Below are 19,362 nucleotides of genomic sequence, written 5' to 3'. Positions count from 1 at the left end.
TGTTGTTATTCTCATCACCTGGTTAGAAGTCTGAAGGTCTTCCCTGGTGGCTCAGATGGTATAGAATTTGCCTGCAACACAGGAGACCCGGGTTTGATTCCTGGGTTGGAAAGATCCCCTGGAGGAAGGCATGCAACCCACTCCAGTAGTCTTGCCTGGAGCATACGTGGACAGATGAGCCTGGTGGGTGGGCTACAGTCCATGGGGTCACAAACAGTCGGACACGACTGAGGGACAAAACAAGGAAGTCTAGAGTACTAAACATATGCATTAGTGTTCTACTGATGAACTATAAACCAATAAGCTTAAAGAACCAGTTGAGGTCAGGGTCCTGGACCCCTTGGACTACCGAGGCCCTGAATGTGAACATGGAGAGACCCCAGCCTCCGCCCCTGACACCGAGGCTTGTTATGTCAAGTGTGGAGCTCTGCCTGTGTCTTATCTCTGCCTCCACCGCCTGTTATTGCTAAGACCCGGTAGCCACAGGGGGCATCTAAGTGGGCAAGACTGGACCCAGCAGGTCTGACTTCCTTGAGGAGCTCAGGACGGCCAGGCCAGGCGTCTCGACTTAAATCAGGCCTCCTGGACCACAGCACGTCCTTCTGGAAAGGAGCGGGTTTGAAGGTCAAGGCCAAGAGCCCACAGTTGCATCCACAGTGGGGGCGCCCCAGCCTGTGCTCTCAGAAAGGCCGGGAAAGAGACCCCATGGGCCTTGACCCCAACTGCGATGCCTCGCTGCTTCTGCTCCAGAAGGCGGCCCTGATGCCCACCCCAGCTTCCTCCCACCCGGCTGAACCCTGCCAGGATGGACTTAGCCTCTGGAGGCTTGTGCGTGTGCTCAGATGCTCGGCTGTGTCCGACTCTTTGTGACCCCATGGACTGTGGCCCACCAGGGTCCTCTCTTCATGGGATTTCCCAGCAAGAACACTGGAGTGGGGTGCCATTTCCTTCTTCAGAGGATCTTCCCGACCCAGGGATCGAACCTGCGTATCTCCTGCCTTGGCACGTGGATTCTTTACCACTAGTGCCACCTGGGAAGCCTTGCTGGAGGCTTAGGGTGCCCCAATTAGAGATCTTGCTGCCTTGTTTTCTCTCTCACCACCCCCTCCTGTTACTGTCCTGGCCAATAGACCTTTCATCATGACATCCAGCCAGGTGAAACTTCCAGGATGGGCTGTCCAGAGCCTCATTCTAGGGAGAAGGGTGCTACAAGCAAGAGCAACTCAAGTCAGACGCAAGGAAGGACTTCCCACCTGGCCAGACTCCAGCCATGGAGATGCTCTGTATCTGCACAGCCTGGAGGCAGAGCTCGCTCCGTCGCGGTCCCTGTTGTGACCCAGGCCTCAGGACCGCCTGGCTCGCGGGTCCCCGGCCACTGCCTGGGGGGGTTGCTCCCACTGCCTGTGCACCCCCAGATGCCTCACGCCTTTCACTGCAGAAAAGAAGCTGGAGCCCAACGACATCAACAGCTACGTGGGCCGGAACCAGCAGATGCTTCTCATCCAGGTAGGCTGGCTGCCCCGTGGGCCCCGTACCCTGTCCCCGTACGGCCTGTATCGTGCCACTCCTGCCCTCAGTACGCCCTGGATATGAAGCGGAGCGAGATCCAGCGACTGGAGAGGCTGGCGGCCCAGGAGGGAAGCTGAGCTGCCGCGGGTAGAGACATTGCTGGAGAAGAACGCAGCCCCGTTCGACGAGTTTCTCAGGGAGAACGACCGCAGCTCTGTGCAGGCGCTGAGAACGTGAGCCCCCAGCTCGGGCCTGGCCCAGGCCTGCATGCCCACCACTCCCCCAGCCCGCCTGCAGCAGCCGTGGACGGACCCTTGCCCTCAGTTCAGGCCCCTGCTTGGCAGCTCCCCCACCTGCAGCCCTGACCGAAGGCGGTGTGGACACTCCCCTGAGCCCCTTCCCCTCCACCCCCCTCCCCCAAGGCTGACAAGGAGTCCAAAGCCAACATGGACAAGATCCGGGAGATTCGTGAGCCGACCACCCAGATCATGAACATCAAGAGATGAGTTCAGGGGGAGCACTGGCCCCGCCGTGTCTCCCAGAGCCCAGGGAGCTCCGCGCGGCACACCGCTCTGCACCCCGATCATGTCCGGGAGCCCAGGCCCTGCGGGTGACCGAGGCCAGGACACGAGGCAGGGCCCACCCCGAGGCCTTTCTGCCCCGGGAGTGGCGGTGACCTGGGGACTGAGCGGTGCTGCCCCGCAGGCCGGCCTTCTCTCCTGCGTGCAGGGTCCGGGTTGCCTCCCCTCCGAGGGGCCCAGGGATGGAGCCTGACCTCGCCTGTCCCCTCCCGGGTGCAGCGAAATCTCCGAATCTGAGGAGGCGCTGCAGCAGCACAAGGTCCACAGGGACTTCCTGTACGAGCCGGAAGTGCCGCCCAGGAGCGGCTGGAGGAGCGGGAGGAGGAGCGCTCGGCTCTGAAACAGGCCACGGAGGTGGTGGAGGCCTTTGAGAGCCTGCTGCTGTCCTCAGTGGGGGACCAAGGGAGCAGGGAGGGGCGGGTGCACCCGTGTCCACTGGCCAGGCCTCTCCATCTCCCAGAGCCCCACACCCCTCCAGGCCTCTCCACCCCCCAGAGCCCCACCCCCTCCAGGCCTCTCCATCCCCCAGAGCCCCACCCCCTCCAGGCTTCCCCATCCCCCCAGAACACCCCCCCGCCCCGGCCTTTCCATCTCCCAGAGCCTCCCCCCAGGCCTCTCCATCCCCCCAGAGCCCCACCCACCTCCAGGCCTCCCCATCCTCCAGATCCTCCCCAGGCCTCTCCATCCCCCAGAGCCCCCCACCTCCAGGCCTCTCCATCCCTCAGAGCCCCCCACCCCCCCAGATCTCCCCATCCCCCAGAGCCCCCCAACCCCCACTGCTCAGCCCACACACTCTGGGAGGTCGTCAGCCAGCTCTCCGAGCAGCCCTGCCACTTGGGGAGACCACGGGCAAGTGCCTGGGACCCTGAGCCTCTCCTGGCTTCCCACAGGACTGGAGATCAAGGGGAAGTTGAGCTCCAGAGGTATGTGGTGGCCCCCGGCTGGAGGGGACCCACTCTGGGCTGTGGGGATGGGCAGGTGGACAGCCCCCCTCTGCTTCCACCAGAGGGGCAGAGCTCCAAGAAGCCTGCCAAGCTCCTGCAAGTGATGCGGGTGCACTAGGCACTGTCCATGACCGTCAGCCAGCAGCAGGGCACCCTACCCAGCATGCCCAGCGGGGTGGAGTCCAAAAGGTGAGTGGGCATGGGGAGTGGGTGATGGAGGAGACTGGCCTGCTGGGGAGCGGCCCCCAGTGGTGCCAGCTCAGAGTGCCTGGAACAGGGAAGAGGCTGAGGAAGGGCCATGTCCAGCCTGGAGGGTCTAGAGTTAAACGTAAGCCTGAAAATCGAGGTGTTTCCTGAGAAGACACTTACGTTCATGTGGTTTGGTGAACTTGAGCTTGGGGTGGCCCACGTGGGTGCTGCTGGGACAGTCAAAGGTGCATGGCGGAGGCAGCCAGGGGGGTACTTGGGAGAGGACCCGCCTGCCCGGACCCTCAGAGTCCAGAGTGCTGGCCGGGGAGCTGGCAGAGCCCGTGAACCTTGAAAGGGAAGCAGGAAGTGTCTGGATTTTCATATAAAATATCCCAAACTTTAATTATGACAGTTATTTTCAAGTCTTATGCAAAACACGGTAAGGGACAAACCAACCGACCAGATCCAGCTCTGGTGACTCACCCCGTAGCCCCTGCAAAACCCCCTTGGGGACCACCGAGGTGCCCTGGGACCTGTCCTGAATGTCTTCCTGCGATTCCCTGACACCCCCCCACACACACGCCGTGATGACTGACCGCAGGACCCGCCTGCCCCACCGCCGCCTCCGGGGCCCCCTGCCCCTCCAGCACAGTCACTGTGCACCCCAGCCTCTCTGGGCACGCTCCCCACAAGGTGCGGAGGAGCGGGGGTGCCTGGCAGCCAGGCAGGGCTGCACCCTGGCCTTGCCTCAAGTCCCCGCCCTGGGGTCTGGGGCTGCAGAGGCCAGGAAGTTTCAGCAGGGTTCCGACACAATCAGACCTGGGTCTTGTACCTTTCTCTCTGATTTTGTGGTGCACGTGGCGGGTCACCAAGCACACAGGCCAGGCACGTGCAGAGGTTAGCTCTGGTCCCCATAACCCCTCCGTGCCGGGCTGTGGTCTCCAGCTCCAGGATCGGATGTGTGTGCCTCCTCTGGTGAGGTGCCCTCAGCCTTGGAGCTCCTGGCAGCAGGGAAATTACCTGGAAGCAGAGGTCTGGGACCTCCTCCTGCCAGCCCCGTGACCACGGCCATTGTGCACATCTGGGCAAGTTGTGGACCACACAAGGCACTTGGCTGGGAGGGCGAGTCAGAGCTAGAGTCCAGCCTGGCCCCAGGCTGTGTCCTCTTGGAAGGAAGAGCCTCAGAAGGGCGCCTTCCAGGCCAAGAGTGACCTTGGGCAGGTGACTGGCTTTCTGACGGCAGGGCTCGCGTGTGCCGATTCGGTGGCATCTGTGTGCGTGGGGCCCCCTGGTGGCTCAGACGGTAAATCCGCCCGCCAGTGCAGGAGATGCAGGTTCAGTGCCTGTTCTGGGAAGATACCTGGAGGAGGAAACGGCAACCCACCGCAGTATTCTTGCCTGAGAAATCCCACGGACAGAGGAGCCTGGTAGGCTCTAGTCCACGGGGTCGCAGAGTAAAGTCAGCGTGCACACAGGCTGAGGCACAGGCCTGGCGGTGTCCTCGCCGTCGGCGGGGCCCTGTGACGCCAGCTCTGCGCTCCAGGAAGGCTGAGCTGGGGCCTCGGAGGTCTCGGCCCAGCCTCCTGCAGCTGCAACCCGGCCTCACCAGCTCCGGGGGCAGCAGAGCCTGCGTGTCCATACAGGGTGCAGGCTGGGAGGGGTGATGGCAGCAGGACTGAGGTTGGCCAGGTCCCCCCAGTGCTTGCAGCCCTCACAGCCTTCCCTGTGGCCACTGGGCCGTGCATGTCCAGCAAGGTCCCTGACGTGTGGTGTGTCACAGCAGCTGTGAAAGGGGCCAACGATGACACGTGCTAAGGAGGGAACGGGGCACGGAAGGCCCAGGTGGGAGGGAAAGAGCGGGGACCAGGGTGGGGTGGGAGCCATGGGTCTGAGATCGGGTTGGCTCCTGGATCTCAGGAAGGAGCTGCTGGGGCTGGCAGCCTCGAGGCGGGAGCCGTGCTTTATTCTAACCAGAGTGAGGGACTGACCGGGCATGGTGTGACCAGGGCCACAGGAGGGGCCGAGAGGAGGCTGGGGCCACGGCCTCGGCTGCCGGGGGGACAGAGGACGGAACGAGGGCTGGTTGGGGAGGTGCCCCAGGCCCCGACCCCGTGTCCCCGCAGGTCCAGCTCCACCCTCCCTGTGGAGGACGACCTCGATGGGGAGGTGAGTGCCTGCTCACGCGGGGCTGCGGGGCGGGGCCCGCTGACCCGGGGCCTCACCCGGCTCTGCTCGCAGGAGCTGGAGCTATACTTCACAGACCCGCAGCAGCTCCTCGACGTCTTCACAAAGCTGGAGGAGCAGAACCTGTCCCTGGTCCAGAACACCCAGGAGATGGAGGAGGCCCTGGAGGAGCTGAGCTTCACCCTAAAGAACACCCAAACCCGCATGTAGGTCTCAGGCAGGGCTCCGTGGCCGGGTGGCCCACCCTGCCCTGTCCATGGTGCTGGCCCTGCCGGCTCTGGGGAGAGGCCGTGTCCTCTTGGGCCGGGAGCTGAGGTTCAGAGTGGGCCAGGCGGGTGGAGCCCTGAGGGGCTGACCTCTCCCCACCCTGGAGCAGCCTGCAGTCAGGAGGGGGCATGTCCACAGACACCCCCCCAAGGTGGTTCTGTAATGATTATTTTACTGGCTCAGCAGTAAAGAATCTGCCTGCAATGCAGGAGCTGCGGGTTCCATCCCTGGGTCAGGAAGATACCCTGGAGGAGGAAATGGCAACCCACTCCAGTATTCTTACCTGGAGAATCCCACGGACAGAGGAGCCTGGTGGGCTACAGTCCTTGGGGTTGTAGAGTCCAACATGACTGAAGCGACTGAGCACACGCGCATTTATTTTACTAATGATTATAATGATTAACACTGTTATTTGTTATTTAATAGTAGTAATATGATCCAAGCTACTTGACTCTCCAGCCTTCATCATGTAGTGTTTCCTGCCCAGCGTTGGCTCAGAGTAAGTTTTCTGGAACAGAAAGAGGCGTCAGTTTTATTAGCCTGTTTGGGCAGGGTCTGGCTCCAGGTGAGGCCAGCTGGGAGCAGGGGATCACCTCTTTACTCCCAAACCTTGAGTAAGCACCCATTCTGGATCAGGCCAGGGTCTGGGCCCTTCGTAAATAAGGTAAACCCTGCCCCATGAGCTGGCAGCCCAGGGGAGAAGACTTCGAGGCACACAGATTTGCCTTGTGGGTAGTAACACATGCTAGGGGTAAAGGGTCCTATGAGGAGGAGGTTGAAGTGGAGGTTGGTGGCAGATGGGAGAGGGCAGGGGAGGCTCCCAGGGAGGGTGTCCTTTCAGCCATGGACTTCCTGAGTGATGGGACACCACAGGGAATCTTGGGGGAAGAGGGAACCGCGTGCAAAGGTCCTGAGGTGGAGCCAGCCCACAGCTCTGACCGCTTGTGTGCTCACATCCTGTTGACCAACATCCTGCCTTGGATAATTTCCTACCAAGAGTCTCCAGAATAATGCTGAAACACGAGCTCTCAGGAAAGACTGTGTTTCCTGCCAGTGCAGGAGGTACAACAGACTCGGGTTCAATCTCTGAGTCGGGAAGAGCCCCTGGAGAAGGGAACAGGTACCCACTCCAGTATTCTTGCCTGGAGAATCCCATGGACAGAGCAGCCTTGCAGGCTCCAGTCCAAAAGACTGGACTGGGGTCGAAAAGTGTTGGATGTGACTGAGCACACACACAGTGGGGAAAAGGCATCTTTTTATCCCAAACACCTGGGAAAGAAATAGAAGAACACAATTACCCGCCCCCCACACATCTGGTCCTTGTTAAAGGGGCGCTGGCTGCAGGGTCACTCGTATCCAGGCACTGGATGCAGAGGAAGCTCTAAGGAGCAGGCTGGACTCTTGGCAGTCATGCACCACTGGGAGATGCGCCGCTGACTCTGCAGGGGACACTCAGGGTTGAGGGGAGGTCCAGCCTCTGTTCTTATCCTGGGTGCCCTGCTTGCCTCCCATAAGGGCCCAGGCCTTGAGGGAGGGTGTGTGTGAGCTGCAGGTGGTCCACCTGGCCACCCGCCTCTGAAAGCCTGGGAGGGCTGGCTGGACCATCTCCGCCCCCCTCACACTCAGGCTCCTGGCCTCAGCCCCACAGCCATGGGGCTGCATTCTGGAGGGCTGCCAGGGGGCGGAGGCCTGTACCCCGTCACCCGTGCTCATGACAGAGGGCAAAGGAGCCGCTCCCATGGCACTTTGTCTAAACACAGGAAAATGTCGGTGGTTCTGTTCACCTGGGCGGAGCCTCAGAACCACCGTAGGGAAAGGGGCACCTCTAGACCCCACAGGCACAGCTGGCTGAGTGACTACTGTCCTGCTCACTCTGGTCAGGACTGGCATGCCGCTGCCCACACTGGCCAGACCCATGCCAACTATAAGAGCCAGGGTTTCTGCTCCAGAAACCCCAGCAGACAATGCATGTCTGCCATGACAGACCTAAGAAAAATTTAATATGTTTCATATAAAAGGTGATTGTTGCAATCCTATTCCTAGTGAAAGTCACTCAGTCATGTCCGACTCTTTGCAACCCCATAGACTATACAGTCCATGAAATTCTCTAGCCCAGAATACTGGAGTGGGTAGCCTTTCCCTTCTCCAGGGGATCTTCCCAACCCAGGGATCGAACCCAGGTCTCCCACACTGCAGGTGGACTCTTTACCAGCTTAGCCACCAGGGAAGCCCCTAAGAGGATTAAAAACTTGGGCTCGGAAAACCCTGTCCAGTGAACGTCCACAGCAGCATTGTTCCCAAGAGATTAAAGGTAGAAACTGCCTAATGTCCACTGAAGAATGACTCTGGCAAAGCCTGGTCTCCCACGTGGTGGACTACAGTGGTCGTAAGAAGAAACGAGGCTCTGACCAGGCACGTTACAGGAGAGACAGACCTGAAAACACAGTGCCGGGTGAAAGAGGCAGACACAAAGGGACAGATGCCACAGGGCTCCGTGTTTATGTCCAGGAGAGACGGAGTGGAGGGGGTGGGCGAGGGTGACTGGGGGCTTCTCTCCAGTTAATGACACTGTCCTGAAACTAGATTATGATGGTCACGAAAAAAATTGGACATTTCGAAAGAATTTTATGGTGAATTCTATACCTCAATAAGGCAGGTTTGGGTTTTCCCTTTTTTTTTTTAGCGTGGATTGTTAAAGATGTTAGATTTCCCCTGCGTCTCACCAGGGCCTCTGAGGCTGGGGCTCTTGGCCCTCAGCATGCGGCAGGGCCAGCAGGCTCAGCGGTGCTGCTGCCCTTCAGGGACCGGGAGGTGAACCAGCTGAAGCAGTGGATCGCCACGCTGATGACGTCCATTGCCAAGGAGGAGGAGATGGCCGCGGAGCTGGAGCTCAAAGCCCGCATCTTCCATTTTGGTGAGTTCAAGGGTGTTCAGGAGGTAAGGACCCCGGATGGGCAGATGGCAGCGGTGGGCACGTGGCCATAGCCCCAGTGGAGGGTGGGGTCATCCCCACCAGAGGGGCCTAGACCGCTGGAGAGCCAGCCCGGAGGCATGTGGTTCTCCCGGGCTGCCGTAGTCCTTGCCACTCGCCAGGCTCTGGGCTTGACCCACGGGCACCACTGGACATGGCCCTTGGCCCTAAATCCGAACCAGCCGTGTGCTCACGCCCCATGAATGGGCAGCTCCTCAACACCCCTCCTCCATCCCTCCTTCCTTCCGTGAACTCATCTGCTTCCTAAACACTCAGTGAGTCTGGAAGTGACCCTGCAGGGAGGCAGGCAGGCACGTCCCCAGCCAGGCCGGGAGGGTGAGAGGACTCAGAGCACAGAGCCCAGGGGCCCAGGGCCTGCACCCAGCTTCCTAGTTCATTCGATTGCTGTTGAGAGCCTCCTGCCTTCCGGGCCAAGTACCCGGAGCCCCAAGAGCGGGCCGGGCATCTACCCCCAGACTACCAGGCACCAGCTGTACCCTGTGCCCCCTGCCCCCCGCCCCTCCCTCTTGGCCACCCCAGGGGACAGGGGTGTTGTATCTTCTGAACATCAGAACAGGCTGAGAGAGGGGGGTCGTCTAGCCGAGCACTACAGAAAGCAGGCCACAGAACGTGGTCCCGGGGGGAGCTGAGGGCAAGGCAGGGGCAGAGTAGGTCACGGGGCCTCAGTGGGCACCCCCTGTCCAGGCAGGAGCCCCAGTAGGCACTGGGACCCGGGATCTGGCTGACCGCAGAGGCCCAGGGTGCGGCCCTCTGCCCAAGAGAAGCCCGATTGTCTAGCTCTGTGCCCCCTGACTTCCTGAGCACCCCCTGCCGGCTCGGCAGAGCCCCGGAAGGTCAGCTGGCTGAGGCATGGGGGCAGCCCGGGCCCGCGCAGCCCCACTGGAGGGAGGCCTGCCCACCTCACAGGACAAGCTGCTGGAGAGTCTTAACTGCAAGGTGCTGGACGTCTACCGGCACCACATGGGTGGCCAGCAGGAGTCCAGCCTGGACACCGTGCAGATGCTGGCCACCATCGAGCACCAGCTGGACGAACTGCTTGAGAACCTGGAGTGCATGCCCCCAGCCCGCATCGAGCAGGCCGAGAAAGCCAAGGAGAAGGAGAGGCGCCTCCGGTGCGTGGGGGGGCCCTGCACATCCCCACCAGCTCTGGACTGGCCCTGAGGACAGGAGCACACCCTGGGGCTCCCCGCTGGGAGGGGGTGTCTGGCTCACACCCCACAGGCTCAGCCCAGTGGGAAAGGTCCCTCCATTGGGAGAGGCATGTGGTGGCCTTAGGGACCCCGGGAGCAAAGTGATGGGCAAACCCCCACCTCCCGCACCCAGCTGCGGAGGAGAAGGGACAGTGAGAGGCACTTTGCGGGCAAAGAGCTATACTGCCTGAGCCCGGGGAGGGAAAGGGCCGGCCTGAGAGCCGCCGAAGGGGAGTCAACGAAGGGTGTGCCCCGTGGGCCCGATGGGGTGCAGGCTAGTTCCCGGCCACCTGGGTCATTCGGTCCCAGCAGAGTCCTGAGGCACGGCCATCTGCGATCAGCCATGTCTTTCCCACACACAAGGGCTCTCCCCCTGGGTCCCCAGACCCTGCTCAGGCAGGCACTGGACAAAGGTTTGGTGGCCTTAAGTACAGACAGAAGGACTCGGGACTGCTGACCTTGCTGGGGCCTGGGCTTTCAAGGTGGCGATGCATCAGTGACCAGGGAGGGGAAGCCAGGAACCTGGGCCTTCCGGGGGGAGATGAGCCTCGAGCCAGGCCCTCCCAAGCAACCAGGGCCAGAGCGGCGCTGAGGCCTGAGGCTGCGTGGGGAGGAGCTGGTGGCCTTCTCCGGGCCTCTGGTCGTTAACCTCGCCCTTTCTGCACCGACTCTGGGAAGAGAAGGCGAAGCTGCAGAAACAGCTGCAGGAGGAGTGACTGCTGCGGGCACAGACGTGAGCCCAGGCCAACGTCAAGAAGAAGGTAAGCGAGGCCCCGAGGAGGCGTGGCCCGGGGCGTGGCGGTGTCGAGGGGGCGTGGCCAGGAGGGCTCATGGCTGCAGACCCGCCACGTCTCTCCCACTTTTGTAGACACACTTGCTGGGGTCCTGTGGGGAGACGGGTCACCAGAGGAATCACAGGGTGGAGCCAGGGTTCCCATCTCAGGCCTGCTCCCCGCCACCTGCCCCTGAGGACCTACTTCCTCCGGGCAACCTCCCAACCCTCCCTAGGAGCACTGGTGCCCACAGCTCAGTGCCTCCCTGGGGTCCCACCTACATTCCAGCCAGACCCCAGGCCAAGGCCATCACCCCTCACTCACTGAGGGTCCCCCAGCCACTGCGTCCCCCACCCACAGCGTACGGGCCAGAGTAGCCACTGGCCTGCTGCACTTGTGGTCCCGAAAGAGTCCCGATCCTGACCCTGACCCGAGGACCAGTGTGGACCCCACGGAGTCTCTCCTGATCCTCGTGGCGAGAGAGATGACCCTTTAGCCTGGCCTCTCCCGAGTTTCCGGGTGCCTCCTTCCTGCCCCGCCCCCACTCACCCAGGGCCAGCACCCTGGCGTGCAGGCCACATAGATTTCCCTACCCCGGCCCTCTCGGAGGCCCTGGCCTGTCCGCAGACCACACATGACCTCAGCCACTGGAAAGGCTGGGCTGGGCCTGGGCCCCAGGCTCCCGTGCGCTCAGGGCAGGTGTCCAGCCTCAGCCCGGGTACAGTGAGGCCGGGGTGCAGGCTCACGGCGTCCCCTCCCTGCAGCGGGGCAGGAGGCTAGCGTGCAGATCCCGGCCACCCGCCCTGAAGACCACGGAGCAGTCCAAGCACGAGCTGATGGACAGGAACAGGGAGGAGCCGCTGTTCTTCACCTAGCGCGCGGGCCTCCCGCTGGCTGCGCAGAAGCAGACGGAGGCGTGGGGAGCAGGGGCGGAGCCTGCACGCCAGCACCGGCCCCTCACCGCCCACGCTGTGCCTTCGGACTCACCTGAAATAAAAGCTGTGTCGCTCGGGCGCCTCCAGGCCTGTCTCGGGAGGCGGACACAGTAACAAACTCAGTCTCCGCTCATTGTCACTCAAACCAGGAAGTGATAAGGGTTAGAGGAAGAGATGGTTAGATGGCATCACCGGCCGAATGGACTTGAGTGTAAGCAAACTCCGAGAGATAGTGGAGGACAGGCAAGCCTGATGGGCTGCAATCCATGGGGTCCCAAAGAGTCAGACGTGACTTCGTGGCTGAACAGCAATGCTAAGGGGTGAGCCTGTTTGGACTTCCTGTCAGTCAGCTGCTGAGACAGACGTGACTGGGGTGGGATCAGTTGCAGCTCTGCACAGGGTGAGATGGGAGATCCGCTGCACGTTAACTTGAGGTGACGGGGTAAAAATAAAAACGCCAATGTAAACTGAGGTGATGTGTGGGGTCCCCCCTAGATCCACCCTGGGATCTTCTTCAGCTCCACCCAGTGCTGATGGGCTGCACGATGACTCTCAGCGGCCAAAGAACAAGTGTGGGAACAAGCACGGTTACTCTTAAAGTGAGACGTGGGCTCAGAGCCGGGCTCTCCGAGACTCGTCGTGAAGTCCATCCATTTTCCACCTGAGGAATGCAGAGGGTCATCTCTAGGTGGAAACAGTGGAGGTGTGGGGTCAGCTCGTCTCCACCACAGGGTGAGGTGTGGGGTAGCCCCAGCGCTGCAGTGAGCTGAGGCCTGGGGTACACCCAGCTCCACCGTGGGGTGAGATGTGGGCTCAGAGCCGGGCTCTCTGAGACTCGTCGTGAAGTCTATCCATTTTCTACCCGAGGGATGTGGAGGATCATCTCTAGGTGGAAACTGAGTGGAGGTGCGGGGTCAGTTCATCTCCACCACGGGGTGAGGTGTGGGGTCAACTTCAAATCCCCATGGGGTGAAGTGTGGTGTCCTCCCCAGCTCCACCGTGGGGTGAGTTCTGGGATCATACTCCAGCTCCACTGTGGTTTGAGGTGTGAAGTCCACCCCAAACTCTTCCATGTTGTGAGGTGTGGGTTCCTCCCCAAACTCTACCGTGGGGTGAGGTGTGGAGTCAGTCCCAACCCCACTCTGGGGTGCAGTGTGGTGTCAACCCAAGCTCTACCGTGGACTTAGGTGCCAGGTCTGAACCAAATTCACAGAGGGGTGAGGTGCGGGTTCAGCCCCAGCTCCACTGTGGTCTGAGGTTGGGGTCAGCCCTAGCAGCTCCATGGGGTGAGGTGTCATGTCATTTCCACCATGAAGTGAAGTGTGGGGTTCAGCCCCAGATCCACTGTAGTGTGAGGTATGGGGTCAATCCGCACCTCTTCCATGGGTTGAGCTGTGGTGTCAGCCCCAGCTGCACCAAGGGCTGAGCTACGGGGTGAGCCCCACCATGGGATGAGGTGCGGGTTCAGCCCCAGCTCTACTGTGGGATGAGGTGTAGGGCCTGCTCCAGCTCCTCCATGTGATGAGGTGCGGGTTCAGCCCCAGCTCCACTGTGGGATGAGGTGTGGGGCCTGCTCCAGCTCCTCCATGTGACGAGGTGTGGGGTCAGCCCCAGCTCCACCATGGGATTAGGTGTGAGTTTAGTCCCAACCCCACTGTGGGGTGAGGTTTTCGGTCAGCCCCAAATCTACCATGGGGTGAGGTGTCGGATCAGGGCCAGGTCCACCATGGGTTGTGGTCTAGGGTCAGACCCAGCTCCCCCGTGGGATGAGGTGTAGGGTCTGCTCCAGCTCCTCCATGTGATGAGGTTTGGGGTCAGCCCCAGCTCCACTGTGGGATTAGGTGTGAGGTCAGTCCCAACCCCACTGTGGGGTGAGGTGGGGGGTCCAACCTCAGTTCCTCCATGGGGTGAGGTGCGGGTTCAGCCCCACCGTGGGGTGTGGTGTCAGGTCAGCCACACCTTGGGGTGAGGTGTGGGATCCACCCCCAACACCTCCGTGGGGTGAATTGTGATGTCAGCTCCAGCTCCACTGTGGGGTGAGGTTTTCGGTTAGCCCCAAATCCACCGTGGGGTGAGGTGTCGGGTCAGGGCCAGGTCCACCATGGGTTGTGGTCTAGGGTCAGACCCAGCTCCCCCGTGTGATGAGGTGTGGGGTCAGCCCCCAACTCCTCTGTGGAATGAGGTGTTGTGTTAGACACCAACTCCTTCGTGGGGTGAAGTGTTGGTCAGCCCCAGCCCCACCGTGGGGTGAGGTGTGCGGTCAGCCTCCGCTCCACTGAGGGATGATGTTTTGGGTCAGTTGCAGCTCCACCGTGGGGTGAGGTGTTGGTTCAACCCCACTGTGGGGTAAGGTGTGGGGTCAAGCCCAGCCCCACCATGGGTTGAGGTGTCGGGTCAGCCCCGCTGTAAGGAGAGGTTTGGGGTCAGCCCCAGGACCGCCGTGGGGTGAGTTGTCGGGTCAGCCCCACCGTGGGGTTAGTAGTGGGATCGGCTCCAGCTCCACCATGGGGTGAGGCCAGGGTCAACCTCATCGCGGGGTCAGCCTCAGCCCCACTGTGGACTGAGGTGTAGTAAGCGAAGAGTGGGACACGGCTGAGCGACTGAACCGAGCTGAACCGAAGGGAAGAGAAGGGGACGACAGAGGATGAGCTGGTTGGATGGCGTCACCGACTCAATGGGAGACGGTGATGGACAGGGAGGCCTGGCGCGCTGCAGTCCGTGGAGTCGCAGAGTGTGGGACACGACCTGGGGACTGAACGAACAAGAGGTATTCATAAGCAAAACTCTTAAGGTTGCTATTGCAGGGTGTGGCCACAAGGCGGCAGGCTTTTTTCATGCCCAGTTGTGATTACCTTGGAAATGAAAGCTTTTGAGTTTTAACTCAGGACTGTAATTTAATACGGAATGTACTTGAAGAAACACCCAAAAGCTTGTGTGTTCTTCCTGAACATTCTTATATTTATTTTAATAATTTTATTTATTTATTGGCCGTGCCATGCAGCTTGTGGGATCTTAATTCCCTGACCAAGGATCGAACCCTCACCCCCTGCTTGGAAACACAGAATCTTAATCACTGGACTGCAGGGAAGTCCCCCTGAGCATTATTTTTTTAAATTAATCTTTATTTTTTATTGTAGTAACATTGATACACTATGTGTTGTTGGTGGCAGGTGAACCGAATGTATTTTCTATTTTGTCGTTGTTGTTCAATCTCCAAGTCATGTCTGATTCTTTTTGTAGGAGCGTTCCCTTTTTGCCAGGCCCTGTTACACTGGTAAAACATCTATTTGTGTGTACATAAGTGTACATAATTACAAATGTCTAGGTATATAGATATATAAATGTCTGTATGCACAGATATATAAATACTTCGATATATAGAGACATAAATATGTATATACATAGACATATAAATATCTATATACGTGGAAGATGGCTACACAGTGGAAAATGCAAGAGACAACCTTATAGACAAATTAAGTGATACAGATAGTGGCATTTATCAGTTCATACCAGGAGAGAGAAACATAAACAATTTCAAAATAAAGAGAACAAATCTAACCACGATTCATGTAACTAGTTTTAATCTGGTGGTGATAAACCAAGTCTACAAGGGGAGTCAGTTCAGTTCAGTTCAGTTCAGTCGCTCAGTCGTGTCCGACCCTCCGCGACCCCATGAATCACAGCACGCCAGGCCTCCCTGTCCATCACCAACTCCCGGAGTTCACTCAAACTCATGTCCACAGAGTCGGTGATGCCATCCAGCCATCTCATTCTCTGTCGTCCCCTTCTCCTCCCGCCCCCAACCTTTCCCAGCATCAGAGTCTTTTCCAGTGAGTCAACTCATGGCATGAGGTGGCCAAAGTATTGCAGTCTCAGCCCCAGCATCAGTCCCTCCAATGAACACCCAGGATTGATCTCCTTTAGAATGGACTGGTTGGATCTCCTTGCAGTATAAGGGACTCTCAAGAGTCTTCTCCAACACCACAGTTCAAAAGCATCGATTCTTCGGCGATCAGCTTTCTTCACAGTCCAACTCTCACATCCATACATGACCACGGGAAAAACCATAGCCTTGACTAGACGGACCTTTGTGGGAAAAGTAATGTCTCTGCTTTTTAATATACTATCTAGGTTGGTCATAACTTTCCTTCCAAGGAGCAAGCGTCTTTTAATTTCATGGCTGCAATCAGCATCTGCAGTGATTTTGGAGCCCAGAAAAACAAAGTCTGACACTGTTTCCACTGTTTTTCCTTTTCCCATGAAGTGATGGGACCAGATGCCATGATCTTTGTTTTCTGAATGTTGAGCTTCAAGCCAACCTTTTCACTCTCCTCTTTCACTTTCCTCAAGAGGCTTTTGAGTTCCTCTTCACTTTCTGCCATAAGGGTAGTGTCATCTGCATATCTGAGGTTATTGATATTTCTCCCAGCAATCTTGATTCCAGCTTGTGCTTCTTCCAGCCCAGCATTCCTCAGTAGATGATGGCAAATTCTGGAAGGGTCAGAGAGTGAAAACAAGTTAAATGTTTCATCTTTGTTTACAAAGTATACCTTTGCAATTTACGGACTCATACTTGTTGCTCCTCCTTAAGTATGTATCGTCCTATCTATCCTCATATGCCCACATCCAAACTGTTTCAACTCAAATCATTCCAAGCATAACTCCAACTTGTTGCAACTCTAACTAGAGTTGCAACTGTTGCAATTTCATGAAAAAGGCACCTTGTGGTTCTTTTTTATAGACTAGTAAAGCCAAGGATTTCTGTCTAATGTTTTTTTTTTTTTTCAGAGGCCTTAAAAATCATTTAAAATTTCAACTCTTCTCCCTGCTTCACTTTGTTCAGATTCAATTGACATGGGGAAAGCTATCGAAAGAGTGTTCAATATAATCTGAACTCACCAAGTGTGTCTATTATTTGGTGTACATGAAGATCTGAGAAGTAGATTTTGATGGATATAAAAAGAAATATTATGGATATAGAACATTGTTAGAAATTGCGAGAGTCATTTGGCCAGAGAGCAGTCACAGTGGGTCAGCTTCATCTCCCACATCCGTGAGGGCAAGTTTATCTTGGAAATAACATCAGCAACTGAGGAGTTAAAAGTGTTTTCTCTGTGAAAAATGATTATGAAAAGAAATCTATGAAACGTTTTCACAGATAGAGCACAGCTTTCCAAGAGGCTTTAAATCTCAGGTAAAGGTTTTATTATTTGAATCTAGAGTGGATTACAGACTTTTAAGTTTTACAGACTGTTTAAAGTAACATTCTATTCCATCCTAGAATGAATACATTACCTTTTGGTTCATGCACTTGTGACACACTTAATCAGACTTACAGACAATCTGTGTTGGAGAGTGTTCTAAACCAACTTGTGCGTGCCAGCTGCAGATCTGACGAGAAACGCTCACTCTCCCTTCGCTGCTGTTCGGTTTGCTAAGCTGTGTCTGACTCTCTGTGACCCGTGGAGTGCAGCACACCAGGAATCCCCGTCCTTCACCTGTTCAGTTGCTGAGCTGTGTCTGACTCTGTGTGACCTGTGGACTGCAGCACGCAGGGAGTCCCCGTCCTTCACCGTCTCCTGGAGACGCTCAGACCGCTGTCCGCTAAGCCGGTGATGCCGCCCAACCGCCTCTTCCTCTGCTGCCCCCTGCTTCACTTGCCTTCAGTCTCTCCCAGCGTCAGGGTCTTTACCGGTGAGCTGGCTCTTCACATCAGGCGGCCAAGGGATTGGAGCTTTGGTTTAAGCATCAGTCCTTCCTGTGACTACTCAGGACTGATTTCCTTTAAGATGGACTGGTTGGATCTCCTTTCAGACCAAGGGACTCTCAGGAGTCTTCTCCAGCACCACAGCTTGCAAGCATCGGTTCTTTGGTGCTCCGCCTCCTTCCTGGCCCTACTGTCGCATCCGCACACGACCGCCGCAGAGCCGGTAGCTTTTATCCTCACGTGTGGGATCTCAGACTTGCTTTCACACGTCGCCTGCTGTATTCAGACTCTTAGTTCATGCTTCACGTAACCATGTAGTGTTGTATTTAAATCCAGTTTGAAACAAAGCTTTATTTTAAGAATGTTTTGCCTACCAGTAGTGTTCTATTTTCACCAGAACCTCTTACCTTGTTGTGACATCTCAAAACTCAGAAACTCTTACGTGTTGATATGAATATCAATTTCATTTTAGCAGAGTTTGAACAGAGACGTGAAAAAATCAGGGTGCCCATTTTATCAGGTTCCTCCAGGCAGAAAATTGAACCTTGATGTTGTTCAGTCATTCAGTCGTGTCCAACTCTTTGTGACCCCATCGATTGCAGCACTCTGGGTTTCTCTGTCCTTCACCGTCTCCCGGAACTTGTTCAAACTCATGTCCATTGAGTCGGTGATGCCGTCCAACCAGCTCATCTCTGTTGTAGCCTTCTCCTTCTGCCCTCAGTCTTTGAAATAGAAACTGTTAGAAGGCAGAGTTCATGCAGCTTATGGGCTCCTTGACTCAATTTTTTTGCAAGAATTTTCTTATGTATTTTTTCAAGTGTGACCTTTCCTTCATATAATAGCAAATAACAGAATTAGAAGAAACTAATTTGAAATGATGGATTGTTTCTACCCTGACAATCTGAACACAAAGAAACTAGTGGGAACTGCAAAGATCGGGGGGGCCAGGCTTTTAAGAATATTTTAGGTTGGCAAATAATAACTAGCATGCTTTAAATTTTAACAATTTTTATTCTGATAAAGAATATCCTTTTCTAGAAGGCTTCCAGTATGGCTGCCTCCTGCTGGAAGCCTTGGATGATGGAATCAGGGCACTTCCTGTCTGTCTGTACAGGACCCTGGGCTCAACTCTAAGGAATCCCTGGATCTCCCCTGGATCCTGGCCACCGCTTGCCAAAAGATACTGGTAACAGTTTTGTTTTGGCGATTGAACTGTTTAATGACAGAGATTCTTTCAGTTTCCTGATATGGGCGACATGTGGAGTCCAGTGATGATGATTTCTTTAAGAGACTTACGTGCCAGCTCCTACATGAGGCTGAGCCCCCTCTCCAACGATGAGAGACCCTGCCTGGGTGTGACCTGTGCCTCCAGGGAGAGCAACTTTATGCTAGTTTTAAACCTGACTGATACTGAAGCTGAAACTCCAAAACTTTGTCCACCTCATACGAAGAGTTGACTCATTGGAAAAGAGTCTGATGCTGGGAGGGATTAAGGGTGGGAGGAGAAGGGGACGACAGAGAATGAGATGGCTGGATGGCATCACCGACTCGATGGACATGAGTTTGAGTGAACTCCGGGAGTTGGTGATGGACAGGGAGGCCTGGCGTGCTGTGATTCATGGGGTCGCGGAGGGTCGGACACGACTGAGCGACTGAACTGAACTGAAACCTGACCAAGTTCTGTCTACATAGTAGATTTAGACCTCTCTGTCTTGTCTAGGGGCTTCCCTGGTGGCTCAGATAGTAAAGAATCCGCATGCAGTGCAGGAGACCTGGGTTCAATCTCTGGATCGGGAAGATCCCCTGGAGAAGGGAATGGCAACTGAGAGAATCCCATGGACAGAGGAGCCTGGAGGGTTAAGTCCATGGGGTCACAAACAGTCAGACGTGTCTGAACGATGAACACTTTGACTTTTCAATCCTGTCTGCACTGATTATGTTTAGACAAGATTGTGTGCTTTCTACGATGAGAATATTTCCACCTGACCACGTCCTGTGTGCACCAGGATGTGGAGACCTGGGTGCAGCCTGGGCCTGTCCTCTGTCCTGGAAAACTCTGTGCCTATGTCTGAATGTCAGTGCTCAGAT

At 56.8% G+C, this 19,362-nt stretch overlaps 1 pseudogene across 1 annotated transcript in view; it reads left to right on the top strand.

Annotated features, from left to right (window-relative positions):
- The window catches only part of LOC129535271 (cilia- and flagella-associated protein 100-like), a 43,671-nt pseudogene extending 31,286 nt beyond the window's left edge, over window positions 1-12,385 (top strand). The window contains exons 6-16 of the transcript XR_016039067.1: window positions 1,439-1,506; window positions 1,578-1,746; window positions 1,932-2,009; window positions 2,308-2,491; window positions 2,873-3,013; window positions 5,347-5,389; window positions 5,462-5,613; window positions 8,401-8,588; window positions 9,351-9,778; window positions 10,540-10,617; window positions 11,394-12,385. The product of XR_016039067.1 is annotated as a cilia- and flagella-associated protein 100-like (transcript). The remainder of the gene's footprint in view (window positions 1-1,438; window positions 1,507-1,577; window positions 1,747-1,931; window positions 2,010-2,307; window positions 2,492-2,872; window positions 3,014-5,346; window positions 5,390-5,461; window positions 5,614-8,400; window positions 8,589-9,350; window positions 9,779-10,539; window positions 10,618-11,393) is intronic.
- Window positions 12,386-19,362: the final 6,977 nt, after the last annotated feature.

This window comes from Moschus berezovskii, chromosome 15, assembly GCF_049115385.1.
Source record: "Moschus berezovskii isolate FMDL1 chromosome 15, NW_MosBer_1.0, whole genome shotgun sequence".
NCBI classification, from domain to species: domain Eukaryota; kingdom Metazoa; phylum Chordata; class Mammalia; order Artiodactyla; family Moschidae; genus Moschus; species Moschus berezovskii.
Note: the sequence above shows the minus strand (reverse complement) of the source record. Positions and strands in the feature narration are given on the sequence as shown.